The following is a 17,328-nucleotide window of genomic DNA, read 5'->3' as shown; positions in this document are numbered from 1 at the left end:
GATGTGCAGATAGTCTGTGTTAATATCAGGACATGCTGGTCTAAAAAGACATATTGCAGTGATAACACACTGTCACTACTCATGAGATGGGCTTTCTTCTAAAAATTGAAATATGAAGGCAACTATCTTCTATCCAGACATATGTCTCTCCTCGGGCAGACCTTGTTTATATCATCACTGCCCGGAAAATGTCAGGTGTTTTATCAATCATTTAATATCGAGCAGCTCGCGGAGACTCCACATACACAGAGGCCCTCATAAGAAATGATGATTTTCTGTCCAAAACTGATTGAGTTACTTTTTCACACACACACACACACACACACACACACACACACACACACACACACATACAGGCATATGTGGTTTACGAGGTCAATGTGACTTTTTGGTGGTTTACGGGGACACACCTTTCCCAACATCCAATCGACATGAGAGTTATGTCAAAAAATTTCATTTGATCTACAAAAGACAAAACATGCTTCAAAATAGCAAATTCATTTTTACAACACACAAATAATAATTATGTGACATTTTACAGGCTTATGGGGTCTGAGCCAAATTGTGGTTTATGAGGACAATGTGACTTTTTAGTGGTTTACAGGGACACACCTTTCCCAACATCCAATCGACATGAGAGTTATGTAAAAATGTTTCATTTGACCTACAAAAGACAAACCATGCTTCAAAACAGCAATTTCACTTTTACAACACACTAATAATAAGTATGTGATATTTCACAGGCTTATGGGGTCCGAGCCAAATGGTGGTTTATGAGGACACTCAAAGTTTATGAGGTTTCTCTACACACAAACCTAGCCCAGTGGCCGTTCTAGACAAATTTCACTATGGGGGCCAAGGAGGTGCACATTAAAAAAGGGCAACAAATGATATTTCAAGACTATAGGGGTGGTTACAGGGATTAGTTTAAGCCAGGACTACACCTTTATTTAGTTATATTTAGGAAGTATAACTAGTTTTAACAAACATGCCTTACTAAAAACATTACTTGTGTGCATTTTAAAGCAAAACAAAGAGCACTGATGTATTTTAAGATTTGTCAGTGCAAGTTGGACAGCTCTTACATTTATTTTAGTCTAGGACTAGTCTAATCCCTGTCTTGGAAACCGCTCCTTAAACTTTATTAGGGCCCGAGCACCAAGGAGGTGCAAAGCCCCATTGTTTTTGTCCGGTTTCTTCTTTTTTTTCTCCGAAATGAATCGCATTTTTGGAGGTCTAAACATGCTCAAAAACTCATGAAACTTTGCACACAAGTAAGAAGTGACGAAAATGTACATGTGGTATAGGCATCAGAAGTTGGCGTGTAGAAATGACTCTATAGCTAACCTGCAAAATTTCAAGAGAACAGCCCTCCCGCTACGAAAAACAAAGGTGGCCAGAGACATGTCTACACAGGCACGGGCCACCCTTGGCCTCTGCATAGAACCGCCACTGACCTAGCCTCATCCTGGTTTAAGGGGACTGACAAACACAGCTCAATTTCACAAGTGGTCAAAGGTTTTCATTGCTTTTAAAACAAGTCTCTTCTATATATATATATATATATATATATATATATATATATATATATATATTTATTTTTTTTTATTTTTTTTTTGATTGGTAATATATTATGGCTTCCACAAAAAATATGACCGTGAGTAATGATGCTGAAAATGTGACTTTCAATCATAGAAACAAATTATAATTTAATATATATTCACATAAAAAACAGTTATTATGAATTGAAAATATTTCACAAATTAGTTTTTATTGTATTTTTGACAATTAATTCATTTTGACAATAATGTAATGATGATAATCTTGGATAATTAACTCTTTCCCCGCCATTGATGAGATAACTCGTCAATTAAGAGAAAACGCTTCCCTGCCAATGACGAGAATTTCCGGCTTTCCGCAATACCGCAACTTATACAACCCGTAAGAAATGCCTCACATGAAAGAACTCCGTGTATGTTTTAAAGATCGCTCTGCATCTGATCTCTATAAAAAGTCCTTCACAAAAATGGAATTATCTCAGCTTTTTGCTCAAAATTGGGTGTTTTTGAAGAAACCTTCCCATATTTGAGAGGTGATAAAAAGAGAACGAATGAAGGTATGATGAAACAGGTTTTTTTGTTTGAAAGCAGAGGGTCTGTTCTTTCATTTGATATATTGTTTGTTTATATATTTAAAGAAGAACATTTTCTGGAGGGCATTAAACTTTTGTGAAAATCATGAAAAATGCTGGCGCTGGCTGGCAACTTTTTTAAAACGCTGGCAGGGAAAGAGTTAAGAGAGTAAAAACGTTTAATAAAAAAATCATTTTTTGAATTTAAAAACTGTCAACATTACAATCTAGTGCTGCCAAATGATTAATCACGATTACATTCAGAACATTTTTACTTTGTGACGGGAATTTAAAAAACTTTCAACAGCAATAACATTACAATCAGAAAATTTTTACTTAAAGGAACACACCCACATTTTAGCATATTCACAGTATCCCCCAGAGCCAAATAAGTCCCGACATATTACTCTTATCTCCGTGCGTGCTCTGTCTGATGCAGCCCCCGCTAGCTTAGCTAAGCACAACGACTGGAAGTGAATGGCTCCAGCTAGCATACTGCTCCAAATAAGTGACAAAATAATGCGAACATTTTCCTATTTATGTGTCGTGATTTGTATAGTCACACCGTGTACAAATATCAAGGTCATATGAGACAGCCATCTTTTAACAGTATACAGTAGGGGTGTAACGGTACGTGTATTCGTACCGGACCGTTTCGGTACAGTGCTTTCGGCACGGTGCACGTGTGCACCGAAGGGCCAAATGCAATCTTTTGTGTGCGGAACATAGGTGGAACATAATATGTTGTGTGCGTTTCCACACAAACATATTAAGTGGCAGAAGTCTCCACGTTCAGCGCAAGTCTTCTGTCAAACATATAACATAATTTGGCCCGCAGAAAGATTTTTATTTACTTAGTTGTATATTCGTTTGATTATTGATTTAAACGTTTACGTGTCGCGTCTAAAAGCGCATGTTAAACGCGTGTTGATGCGCTGTTTTGTTCTTTTTGTTCTTTCGTTGCTACGCAATCATGAGTCGCGCTTTCTGTGACACGCGAGAATAACGGAATGCGTGATCAGATTTTTCATCTGCACCTCACGTCAATCATATCATTGTCACAATGTGATCAGCTGGTCGGGACAGAGAAGAGCTGTAACCCGGGCTTACTCAGCTGTTACTCAGCTGCGGAGGGGTTCGTTAGTTCAAGTCACAGCTTACATTGGCAACACAAGCAAAGATTAGGAGAAACGTGCAAAAGGTAAAAGAAGGCTATGTATGCAACTCACCCATCTTAATATGAGTGTATAATAACTATATCATCATGTTGCTTGCTGTGCAGTTACACATAGAGAAGTAATATTATTTTTATACAGAGATGGTACATAACCAATTCAATACTGTGACTTAAAAAATCCAAAATAATTCAAAACAAAAACATTTTTGGTGGCAAAAATGTAGGCTAATCGTTCATAAATGTATTTTACTTTACTGTACCGAAAATGAACCGAACCGTGGCCTCAAAACCGAGGTACGCACGAACCATGATTTTTGCGTACCGTTACACCCCTAGTATACAGGGCTCAAAATAAACCCTTTTATTTGGTAGCACTGATGCTCCCAACTTTAAAGAGTTAGAAGCACCAAATTTTGAAGCACCACAATATGTATAGGTTTAGATTTATTTTATTAAAAATAAACACAACTGGGCTTTACACATCCTATGGCCAGGATTTGAATTTTTTTTTTGCAGATTCCTAAAATAGTACCCAAATGCTGTTTAAATAATAAAGCCGCAATAATAATTAAACAATTATAGGTAACATAATTATGATGACAATAAAAAATCTAGCAAACACGTAAAACACTGATTAATTGTGACATTACAAAAGGATGTTTGTCGGATGTCCCTCAAGCAGGATGCGCTCATACATCATCAAACACTATTTGATTTGATAGACAGGTCAGTGTCTCCTTCAATAATGAACACATTTGTCATGACACTTTTTGTGTTTTTGGCACTTTCGCCATGTTCAAGCAAGGTCTCGCGCTTAAAATGTGTGGATTCCGCCACCAACGCCGTTTTACCTGCAACCTCCATTAATACAGTAGTAAGATTGGCTGTAGTCGTCTCGTTCTCTTCATTCTCGTGGTTCGTTTTTTTCACATTTTCGCGCTTTGCGTACCAACGTAGCACGGCAACAAGGAATGATTGACATTCATATTAACCAATCTGTGCTCTTCATTAAACGCAAAAACTTAATGGTGAAATTTGATTGGTTATGTAATGCTGGAGAGAACGCTGAACCTGGAACAGCACACAACATACACTATCTAAATCAAGTCACACCACAACAAAATAAGCAGTCGCAAAAATGCTCCCAAATATTTTTTAAGGTTGCACAGATTAAATTTTGGTCGCATATGCGACCAAAACAGTCGCAATTTCGAGCCCTGGTATACATACTGGGAACTATATTCTCAGAAGACGAAGCACTGCTACTTGGGCGGAGTGATTTGCACAACTCTGACCGAACTCTCTGCTCCTCACCAGGGGGCTTCTCGGGGGCTGCGAGCAAATCACTACGCCCAAGTAGCAGTGCTTCGCCTTCTGAGAATATAGTTCCCAGTATGTATTCGTTAAAAGATGGCTGTGTCTCATATCACCTTGTTATTTGTACATGGTGCGACTGTACAAATCACAACACATAAATGGGAAAATGTTTGTGTTATTTTGTCACGTATTGGGAGCAGTATGCTTGCTGGAGCCATTCACTTCCAGTCTTTGTGCTAAGCTAAGCTAGCAAGGGCTGCGTCAGACAGGGTTACAGCAGGCACAGAAAAATATGTATGGACTTATTTAACTCTGGGGAATACGGTGAATAAGCTAAATTCCCAAAATGTGGGCGTGTTCCTTTAATGACGGCAATTGTAAAATGTTACTTTAAAAACAACAGCATTACAATTCTGAACTCACTTTTCCATCCGCTTTAAGGTAAGCCCTCGGTTTCTAACAAAGTCTCTGATATTTTGCTCTGTCCTATTTTGTAGCACTGGATGCTCACATCTTTTACAGACCTCACATTCTCTCACTGACGCCAAGTGACCTTTGCTGATGTGAGATCTGAAGTGTCACATTACAGCGTTCACTGGGGCGGCAGTGGCTCAGTGGTTCATGTAGGTTGTCCACAAACCGGAAGGTTGGTGGTTTAATCCCCGGCTCCACCTGATCAAGTGTCGAGGTGTCTTTGAGCAAGACATCTAACCCCAGCTGCTCCTGATGAGCTGGATGGCCCCTTGCATGGCTCACACCACCGTCGGTGTATGAATGAGAGGGTGAATGGGTGAATGTGAGGCAAATTGTAAAGCGCTTTGGATGGCCATAGGTCTGTTAAAAGCGCTATATAAAATGCAGTCCATTTACCACTCACTTCAGCTTTTGTCCAGGGTTTTTTGAGCGTACCCTTTCCTCTGCCAGAGACTGAAAACAAACAAGATGATAAATTGTTAACATAACTGACTACCATTTTTTTTACCTTTTAACCAGAACTGGTTCCCTGCCTGAACTAATATAAAGATTTGTTTAAGTAATGTTTACTCAAATTAAGCATGACAGTGTTCAAAGTTAAGAACAGGTAAGCCAACTCATTACATGAATGAAATAAAACCCAAATTTACCACACCATTGTTTTGAGAGACATTTATGACAAGTGTTTGTTCCTTCAGATGGGTACTTCAGGCATGGTTTCCTCCTTTTCAAAGGCTCTATGGAAATGGATAGGCAAATAATTGTTTTACAATGCTTTGTCTACATATAGAAATATTATTATTATACAATTTAAGTTCTCTGAAAAAGAGAGTATAAAACTCAAATGTCTGTAGACCTTTCACGACTGTTTTAAACACAGCTAATTATTTCCATTCGGGACGAAACAAATGATTGGCTTGCGCAACTATCACTCTCTCTAGCGACCATGGCAACACCCCTGTTGCTACGGGATCTGCCCACACATGCGCAAACCCGATTGATTATCCAGTGCACGGGGCACGAAATCTATGAAGAGCAAAAGTACTGCAGTAAAAGAGCATTAACTCACAGTACCTGAATATCCAGTCAACGAAGGCAAACGAGGCAAAAAAAGGAATAAACGAAGAAATCAAACGAGAGTAAATATCGCGTGGCTTTTCCTCGAGTCGACGATGCAGTAGTGGTATTGTCTCCGGAGTGTAGTCCTCATCAGAGTCAACAATGCTTTCATCACGGAAACTCTTACATGCAAACATTGTTTATGTTATGAATCTTCCACGAAATTCACCTTTATTACAGTGTAACTGATGGTAATGAAAAAACTTGTATCAATGCAACCTATTTTTAGATGTCTTATAGGCTAAATATAACTAACTTGTTCGTTACCGAATCAAACTAAATATATTTTAAACTTTTCCAGTATCGATATGCTTGCTTAATAGTGAGTACTAAAAGGCATCCTATTTGTTTATATTCATAGTGATAAAGTTAGGTGTATTATTACATGTGATTCTGACGTGATGTTACTACATGCACCATGCTCCTTCCTCTCCGCTCGTCTGAGGTAAATGATGGTTCTCCCAGCAAAGCAGTCGCGCGTTCATGTGTTTTGGGGGCGTGGCTTTAGAAGAAACCCAGGAGGGAGGAGGTGGAGTGAATGGAAAAATGAGTCGTGAGAGGTCTACAGACACTCGATTTTATACTCTCTTTTTCTGGGTACTTACATTTTACTTATGTATTGACAGGGATGGGCAGTATTTCAAATACATGTATTTAAAATACGTATTTGAAATACAAAATAGTATTTTGTATTTTGTATTTTAAAGCCTTTGGAAAAAATGAAATGTAATTTGTATTTAAATACATTTAAGATGAGTATTTTTGTATTTTTAAAATACTCAAAATACTTTGAGCCAGTCAACCAGTCAGGGTGCTGTTTTCATGCATCAACTAGTTTAGACCAGACACCAGAGTTCAGGTAAGCAAATATATCTGTGCAGCTTTTAGTGGGCAATAATTCAAATGTTGGAGTGGGAAATAAAGCAAAGGCGATTGAGTTATTGGGTGTGATGTGATTTGTGTTTTTATAACTGTCGCGAAAGGAAATTCAGATTCACACTTGCACGTTGGCGGCATGCAGTTTAATGCACGACTGAGAGAGTGTGAAACGCTGACAAATAGGCCTACACTTTTGACTTAAAGGAAAACCACTATTTTTCAATATTTTACTATGTTCTTACCTCAACTTAGACAAATGAATACATAACTGTCTATTTTCAATGCATGGAGGAAGAGCACTTCGTTTGCAGCATTTCGACCTCAGCGCGCAGTAACATCTTCACAGGAGTGATGATGTTACTGCGCCAGACGTTGAAGTGCTGCAAACTAAGTGCTCTTCCGCCTTACAATATAGTTCTCATTTTTTATCCACTTAAAAATCACTACGTTTTATTTTTTGTCACCATACTTGCGCGTGTAACTACTCGCCTAACAGTCTTTAAATAGGGAAAACATGGAAGTGTTTGGTGGCTTCTAAATTCTTCCCTGTTTGGATCCTAAGGAATAAATGGGACTAGGCTAAATGCTAACACATTCATGACACGCTGTGCAAAGATGAAGTGCACGTATTGAAAAAAGATAGGTATGTATTCATTCATCTAAGTTGAGGTAATGAACATAGTAAAATATTGAAAAACGGTGGTGCTTTCCTTTAAAGGCCCTTTCACACGTTACGCGACAAGTGGTGGAATCAGCACACAGTTGCTGATTTCTCTTTAGCTTTGTGCAGTTGAAGCCTTGTTTACACTTTTGCAATTCGCATGCCTCTACTCTATGGCGTAAACCTGCGGGCTCCTCAGTAAACCTGCAAGGCTTTTATGCTTGACGTGCTCTCCGTTGTATAATTCTGTAAAATGACAGAGGGCAACTCGTGAGTAATTGTTCACAAAACCATCAAAAAGCAGCGATGAGAGGAAGTAGTTTGCCGAATAATTTATCAAACACTCGTCTCGTGAGAAGTTTGTAAATACGTGGATTTCTTCACATAAAAACTGATTAGGTTGTGGGTCATTTTGACGATACATGAAAAAGTTTTTATTATGTTTTTATAAAACATCACTTTACTTGAAGGGGTGTTCATAAGGCTGACATGACACCTTCATAACCATGACACATGTCATGAATATGAAGGAGATTTTATTGACGTTTATGACTACTGTCATTAAGTGTCATTTGTTCAATTATGTCATTTTTATTGCAAAGATGACATTGTTTGAGATGTCTTTGTTATGACAACTTGACATTAACCAAGACAACACAACTGACCATTTTTTTTACCAGTGATACAAACTGAATTTGTCATTAAAATGTCATTAAGTGTTAATACTCTGTAAAATGGTTTTATAACAGCATCATGAATATTCTTCAGTTCATAATGTTTATTTGACCAAGTATTAATAATATTCGACAAAGTATTAACACTTAATGACATTTATATCACAGTTTAATGTAATGTTAACCCACAAAGCTAGGTAGTTTCTTAAGTTTGATAATTATTGTTTATGATTTATAGCAAGTTGTGTTGTATTGGTTTATGTCAAGTTGTCATAACAAAGATATCTCAAACAATGAGGTATGTAAAATAAAACGAAAGTTTCTAAGCAGTTGCACACATCTAAATGCTTTTTGGCATTCAGAAATAGACCCAGATAGATTTCAGCACAATAGGGATACTTGCACTGAATCACCAATTTCACATGTATTTTGTGTATTTTCAAAATACAAAATACTGTATTTGTATTTAAATACATTTTTCCTCACAGTATTTTGTATTTGTATTTAAATACATTTTTCAACACAGTATTTTGTATTTGTATTTGAAATACATTTCCATGTATTTATGCCCATCTCTGTGTATTGAAATATAAAGACAGTTCAAACAAATTTGGTAAAAAGTGTTTTAGACTTTTTAGACTTAAACCTGCCTACTCTGCCTTTAAGTGAAGAGGAAAGTATTTGTTGTTAAGTTTATTTATTGAACATTTTGACTTCAACGGAATTTTTTACTGTATACTGCCAGGTTTCCTAAAAAAAGTAGAATAAAAAACTAACTTAATTTTTTTTTAAGTCTAGTAATTCAGGGCTCCAGACTAACTTTTTTGTTATTAGGAGTACTTAAAAGAAGTATTTTAAAATTTTAAAATGCCTAGAAGGGGAAAAAGTCTTCTTTATGTGCGTTGCAGAAAATGACAAAGGCATGAGCGTTTGCTGACTAGTGTTGCCAGATCTTACAGGAAAAAAAAGAAAAACAGCAAACAAGAAAAATCCAATAATAAACCAAAATAAATCCAAATGCTTTATTTCAAAGATCAAAATATTCGTACAGGCATGTTTACACTTTAATAACACCAAAATCTTGATCGCTTCATGTGCCAAAAGCCATAAACGGTTAAGCACCAAAACGGTATATAAGTACAAAAAAGACGAGGACCTTGCAACACCTCAAGATGTTGGGCGCTGTGAATACAAATGCATGCAGTACACAACGCCAAGACGGAGGTTTATTGCAAAACATAATCCTGTTAAATTATTTTGGTCAAAGCTGTGAGTGTTAAGCACGCGAGGCGGCAGAAGGTGGCTATTGTTATCTCTTTGTCAATCATCACATTTTCCTGAGTTTGCAGTGTTTTCGAGGCCAATGAAACAAGTCTGACAATGTTCTGCTCTGTATGTTCTGCTTTTATATTTCACATATAAGAAATTCAACCAATGGTGAGGCTTAACGACAAAGGGTGAGGTGGTAGCCAGGAAGTATAACGCTATCTAAAATATTGCCAAAGACGGTGTTACAGGGACGCAGGAAGTATGACAAGGGAGACGCAGCGTCTCGTTCCCTTCTCAGGGAACAACAGTTACATACGTAACCCAACACGTTTTCATGTGTCAAACACAACTATGCAAAAAAGCATTTTAGAATGAATCAACAGCTTACCATCTACTTGCCAAATTGCCGATGTTGCACGCCCTCTGTGAAGCCTAATGTGCAAACAGTACTGTTGTTTAAGATGCAGTTTCTGTTTTACATTGCCTAATGCAATTTTGTGTTTGGGAACTTATAGCATAGCACAGATGACAACATGTTTGCTTGAGACAGCGCAAGCTAACACAGGTAAAGCTAAGCTACATTATAGCGATGACGCTGTAGTGAATATTCTCTCAGACCAATCAGTGACCTACAGTGTTTTCGCGTCATGTTTGGTATCAGCTCGAGTCGCTTGGTACCCAAACCGAGGTGGTACGAAAAAAAGTATTGGGTACTGTGTACTGCACCCAGTGGAAAAGCTCTCAAAAGTAAAGCTGACCCGACCCAAACTAAACCAAACCGTGGAGTACTATGCAATGGAAAAGCGCCATAAGTATATCTTCTGTAAGGGGGTTTTCACACCTGCCTTGTTTAGTTCGATTGAATCGTACCAGAGTTCGATTGCTCAGTTGGTGCAGTTCGTTTGGGCAGGTGAGAATGCAGCAATCGAACTCTGGTGCGCACCAAAAGCGGACCAAACAAGCGGACCGAGACCAGCTTGCAGAGGTGGTCTCGGTACGCTTTCAAACGAACTCTAGAGCGGTTCGTTTGTGGTGAGAACAAGATCCGAGATCGAACCGACCTAACTGCAAAAGTACTGCGCATTTTGGACTAAACCAGCTGCCGTAGGCAACTGCGCAGTGCATTATCGGATGAGGAAGTGTTTGTTGACCCTCTCTGTTAGCAATATTAGCAAAATGACAAATCGCGGACATACCTGTAGTTGCAAGGAGGTGCGGGCGGAGCCTCGGATTTTTTTTGTCTTCGCCGTTTGTAGTGCATTAAACCGTTGTTTTCAAGCCGCATCCGCGATTCATTCTGAAAATGAACAGTTTGTCTAGAGTGCTGTATACAAATGTATAACAACCACGGAGACATATTCACAGCGCGCAGCCGTTTGTCCATGGTGTCTGCTGTATTATCCTTCTTTTGTTTACTTCCGGGGGTTCCGTTGGAATTTCCCGCACGTTGTTCTGACCAATCGTGAAGCCGTTTAGGAAATACGTTCAAATACATGTGGCCAATGAGTGATGTTGATCTTATCACATGACAGAATTTTGGTTCGTTTCAATTGGTGCGGATCAGAGGAATCAGTGTGGTGTGAAATGGAACCAAATCTGCTAAAAAAGTTACAATGTATCATTTTTTGCTTTTGGTCCGGACCAAATGAACCGAATTACAGATGTGAAAACGCCCTTAGTCACACTTTCGGAAGGTTGGTCTGGACCATTCGTAAGCTCTCTCTTAGCATTGCTTGAGCGCAAAACGCTATCGCCGCCACTGTGCAGCAGTCTTTAGACATCAGCGCAGCGCAGTACAAGTCAAACTATGGTATGTTGACAATGATTTTATGTTATGGACATTTTAGGACTTATAATAATATATGTTTGCATTAGATACAGGACTTTTTATGCAGTTGACTTTATTTGGTATCAGAACTAATGAATCGAAGACGGCGCTGGTGTTGTTTCGAAGGTTGTTCCCCATTGAAGTCTGTTCCCTCTGTTTATAGCGTTTTCATCACGTTACATTTATAATTTATTTAGAAAGATTAAAGATTTGAATTGGTTATACTAAAAAGCAATAATATCATGTATTCTATTATACAATTTATTAAATATTTCATACATTTCACAGTTTTATATTATGGTATGTCTTTATTACATTATACTGTTTGTTTTAATACGTGCATACAAAACTCTTCAACGAAACTCTTCAAATATAGAAATGCACACATACATCTCAGTAGCCATTAAAGCCATTTCTTGTTGTAAAGTACCTATTAGTATTAAAATGTATTACATAATTTTTAAAAGTCATTAAAGTCATTAAACCCATGTCAAGAAGCAGCACAAGTGACAAGTGGTTCGTCTACCCGTATTACTGATAATTTAATTAATAGTCTATATTTTACGGATAACTTAAACTAAGTTAAAATATATGTTACTGGAATAATTTGAGTATAGAGCGTGTTGTCTTTTATAGCGCCGTAATGCACATAAAGTGGAAAATCAATCCCTGAGTGCAAGGCCGCCTTAATGCACGGGCTTACCTGGGCTGAAGCCCAGGGGCCTCCCAAGTTCAAGGGCCTCCCAAGCTTGCGTTCATGATGAGCTGAAAATGTCATATTGTTTTGTAACTTGTCGGGTTTTCTGTCAATCACTCTAATTGCACGTTACATGGCTGCTGATTGGTCCGTTGTAACTTAACGTGAAATAAAATGTCAGCAGGATGCACCTATAGCCGACAGCTTAGGGCTGGCGGCAAAAAGAAGTCCTGCGGATATTTTTTGCTATCTGGGACGTAACATTTTTTATTCCGCTTAATGTAATTAAGTGCGCGTTGTCAACTTGACATTCCTGCACGTTAGACTGAGTGTGACAGAGAAACGGGAAATAATCCACCAACAAATGAAAGAGTAATTTCTGAAATTTCATAATCAGCTCTCTCTCTCTCTCTCTCTCTCTCTCTTTCGTGCGCGCGCTCGCTCGTTCGCTCTCTGTGCTCGTTCAGCTGAGTCCCTGGCATGCAGAAGTCCCTGACCCGTGCACAAGAAACTGTGCCGCTAAATTAAGAAAGGAGTTCCCGCACATAATGCTGTTAGTTGTTATAAAGTTTAAGTTTACTCGCGTTTATATTAGTGACGTGTGCGCAGCTGGAGCGATGTAGTTTGACGCGATGTCAGCTCACAGTACACACATCTGTTGGTAGAAAGACGAGAAAGAGACGCAACGGTAAACCATCTCAAATGATCATCCCCTGATAGCACCATTATAATCTCATTATCTAAAGATCTTATATACAGGTATGTTCCCTGTCTGTCTTGTGCATATTTATACTTGGTCGTTTTACATGCTTTTGTATGCATAAATACTAAATACAATGCATACTATATCTTCAATAGCCTACAAAATAAATAACTGATTAAAAAACAAGATTCTGTCTATAAAGACTTAGCTTTTGTTATCATTAATGCATTTAACAAGATTCTGTCTATAAAGACTTAGCTTTTGTTATCATTAATGCATTTTACCTTAAAACTAACTTTAACTTATTATATTTTTAAAACTGATGAGAGCATTTAGTTAGTGAGTGGCAATTTTCTGCAAATTATATTCCAAAAACTATATAAACATAAAGCTTATAAACATATAAACTTTTACACATTTTGGTTTTATTATCACCACAAGTTGCTGTGTGTGGTTGTTAAATAAAGTGTCTTGTATTTATGCTCTAGTGGTCTCAGTGATATGTTAATAACAAAATTATGGTGTTTTCTGGCTCAAAGAGGGAAAACTCACTGTTGTATGTCTCGAAAGAAACTAATGCATTTTGTGATGTAGATTACCTAGATATTACAATTAAAAAAGAGACTATAAATCGAGGGGAAGGGGGGCCTACAAAACCTCTTAGCCCCGGGGCCTCACATTAGGTTAAGGCGGCCCTGCCTGAGTGATCAATTCAAATAATTCAGCACCTTCACTTGGGACAGCGGCATCTTTAGGTCCAACTTAGAGGCAGCGTGTTAAGAAGCTTCCTAAGGGACACTTCGGGGAACACACTTAGGAACATAAACAACTTTGGTAAGATATATCTTTTTGAGTCTTCTTAGGGCGCTAAGAGTGAGCGTTATTGGGGAACCGCGCCCTGAAATCTGAAAATATTTCACTTTTTTTATATGGTTAATGAACTTAAACTGAATCAACACTGAACTGAATTAAAGGGTCATGAAACCCCAGACTACTTTGCACATCATAGAAGACAATGTTAGCATCTGAAAGCTGGTTAATTTTGAGCTTTCTGTGCTATTTTCATCTTCTGGGTTTAAAATCTACATTGTGTTGACGTCACATGTGGCAAAGAACTAGTACATTGATAACGCTTCAGTGTCTATAAAATTATTCATGAGACTGCGTGTTCTTATCCTATGAGAAGGCCCTTAGCTTAAAGGGGCGGTGAATTTGTCGATTTTATTGTTTTATACTGTTGTCTGATGTCTACTTATGATGTTCGCGTGGTTTTTACATTTAAAAACATCAAAAGCAATAAGTAATAGGCTATTTTGTAACATGGATTAGTGGCTGTCTGGAGAAATGGTTTGTTTGAAGGGGCAGGCCGCACTGAAGACCTGGACGTAACACCCACTGCTATGATTGGACAGCTTCATTCCCCGTCATTACATGTGGGGAAATGTTTTAAAAACGTTAATGTGTAAAAATAACAGCCGAACACAAATATGTTTGAGCCACAAAAGATTCTGGGTGCTAAAAATGATACACATAAATGACAATACGTATAGTAAAGTAGAAACAAAAATTTAAACTCGACGTGACTAAATTACCGTATACAACACAGTAAGCGTGCATTAGAATCTAAACTGCGGCTGATAAATCCTTCAATCCATCAATAACTTTGCATATTTCTTGTGTGCTTGTGAGGTTGCTCTGACATACACGTAACGTTACATACCACAGTTATATGATAAAAAAGCTTTGTGGAGTGTTTGACCTTTCAAACGCAACTCGCCTAAATTACCGTATACAACACAGTAAGCGGGCATCAGAAACTGCGGCTGATAAATCCTTCTTTATCACTAACTTTGTATATTTCTACCGTTAAATTACAGTCGTGTTGTTAAGTGTTGTACCTTTATTAATCGTTTAATGTTTTTAGTACATTAAAACAGTCAAACATACGTGTTTAGACACGAATGTTACAACAGACATATCAAGCGATCTCTTCTAACAAAGCAATAGTGAAACGCAGTAACTTAAATAAACTTAGTGTATACTGCTGTGTCATTTTTGTCAGATCCAATATTAGTGGTGTTTTTAATCACAGTCTCTCTGCAAATCCAGCATCGACTTCTTTACAAATGAATCCGTGTACACAACAAACACTCCCCACGCGAGCTAGAACTTCTTCAAAAACAAACTTTATCCACGCATTCCTAATGTTGAGCCTCCGTTATCCAGCGTCTGTGTTATTCCCATAGACGGTTCTTCCACAACCGAAAATGCGTTTCCATGGTTACTTTAGATCACCGTGTCAAAATAAAAGTCTCTAAGAAAAAATGTATTTAACCCTCTGGGGTCTAAGGGGTTTTTAGGGCCCTGGGGAAGTTTTGACATGCACTGACATTTGTGCTTTTTTCAGTTGCTTAAAAACATATTAATGGCAAAAGTCTCATAACACTGCATTCAGCACAAACTGGGCTACAATATCATATAATCAACATGTATGTACATGTTTGTATTTTTGAGAGAAAAATGTTTATGCGTGGTTTTTGAAAAAGCAAAAATTTTAAGTCACTGATATAAGTCCACAAAACTAATTCTAAACATGTTTTCCCAAGACTTTTCAAAACAGGATCTAGTAGTCTAGAGTTTTTTCTTCAAAATGATGTGAAAATCATTCGGCCTACTCGTTCACATAAAGCAAGATATTGATTTACAATTTCTAAGACACTTTTGCTTGGGAAAGGCTGTATGCGTGGAGGCGGGAATGCTCCTGAATAATCAGTGATTGACAGCTGAGAGACAAAAGGGTTGCATAATGAGCCACATGAGCCTTGTGGGGATGTTCAACAGGAATGTAACTTTCTCTGTAGTAAAACCATGATGGTTTACTTTTCAATTTAAATGTAAATACACACACACACACACAATATATATATATATATATATATATATTAATTTCACATGTAGGCTATAAGTTACCTTTAAAAACCATAGTAGCCTAATCAAAGTGAACACAGGGTTTGTGTGTGGCAAAAAGCTCAAAAGAACAACTGCCTGTCGTTGTTTGGACTCTTAGTTGTGTTTTTGTAATCATTATATCATTATAGTAGAAACACAACAAGGGACAAGCATGATAAACTTGCTCAATGTTTGTTTACAGCCGCCGCCATTACCTCACGTGTTGCTCATGAAAGCAGTCGGCTTGTTCGACTTCATGCGGCGCTGCAAAGATCGACAGCCGGGTGACGTCAAACTACCGCGAGAGTGATCCGCGAAATTATATGGAAGAGTTTGCTTTTAAATCGCTCTCGCGAAACTCTGACGTCATTCGGCTGCCGGTTCTTGTGGCGCCGCATTAAGTCGAACAAGCCTATTAACTTATGTGTGCACATGCAAGTGATCCTGTGTTTAATAAACGTGCTGTGCGGAGGTATATGCTTAGACGCAACTAAATAAGGATTGTACTGTTTGCAGTCGCGTATTTTATAAGAATACCAAAAACCGCGTCGATTTCCTGACTCGCGTGTTTGTGCATGCGTTTCCCATCGCGTAAACTGTTTGACGGAAGACAAAGAAAACACTCGCGTCTGGAGATAGTGACACACATACGCAAGTAAATAAGGATTGTACTGTTTTCAATCGCGTATTTTATAAGAATACCAAAAACCGCGTCGAGTTTCCTGACTCGTGTGTTTGTTTACGTGTGTTCCCCTCGCGTGAAATTTTTGACGGAAGAACAATGAAAACACTCGCGTCTGGAGATACTGACACACATACGCAAGTAAGTAAGGATTTAGATGTCATGTTTTGGTGCAATCGGATGAAACAACAAGGAATAGAGAGACTGGGTTGTGGACTGGATTGCGTATCCATTGACTGCAGGAGGCACAAGTTATGCATATGGATGTCTCTGCTCATTCACTTCAATGGCGCGGGGGCGTGGCGATCTCTTCTCATTACAGATAATCAGGTAACATTAGAAAGACGGTCCCTCTCCTACTTCTCATACAGTTTACACCGAATGACAATATATGTTTTCGATCTCACTTACATCATTTAAAAGCTGACATTCCAAGCATTATGTAGACATTTATCTTTTGTTTATATGACATGTATTCGTGAAGTTACAGTTAATTTTCTGACGCGTTTCTGAAATGACTTCACTGAGGGAGAGAGAACAAAACGCGTATCATGTTTATTTTCTTAATTTTGCGAAAAGCACAACATTCTGTTTTTATTGGGAGTGGACAGAAAAAAACTAGACACTTTAACGTTTTAAATGATGTATAAATCATATCTGTATGTCCAAAATCAGCAGAGTTATCTAAGTCTCTTTACGGAGTGATTGAAAAATAAAGAGTTGGCGGCGCCCGCGCCGCAGCCGACCCCAGAGTGTTAAAAGTCATTT

General features: G+C 38.1%; 1 protein-coding gene and 1 long non-coding RNA gene across 6 annotated transcripts in view; one reads left to right on the top strand and one right to left on the bottom strand.

The window, feature by feature from the left end:
- Positions 1–17,328, top strand: part of LOC129428223 (A-type voltage-gated potassium channel KCND3) — a 263,984-nt gene that overhangs the window by 116,501 nt on the left and 130,155 nt on the right. The gene's annotated exons all lie outside the window — the stretch shown is intronic.
- The window catches only part of LOC141349180 (uncharacterized), a 46,521-nt gene continuing 30,938 nt past the window's right edge, over positions 1,746–17,328 (bottom strand). For both annotated transcript variants that reach the window (XR_012373106.1, XR_012373107.1), the window contains exons 7-8: positions 5,755–5,836; positions 1,746–5,552 (exon numbers count right to left, since the gene is read on the bottom strand). This is a non-coding gene — a long non-coding RNA (uncharacterized lncRNA). The remainder of the gene's footprint in view (positions 5,553–5,754; positions 5,837–17,328) is intronic.

This window comes from Misgurnus anguillicaudatus, chromosome 14 (assembly GCF_027580225.2).
Source record: "Misgurnus anguillicaudatus chromosome 14, ASM2758022v2, whole genome shotgun sequence".
Lineage (NCBI taxonomy): Eukaryota > Metazoa > Chordata > Actinopteri > Cypriniformes > Cobitidae > Misgurnus > Misgurnus anguillicaudatus.
This window is presented reverse-complemented; position numbering and strand designations above follow the sequence as displayed.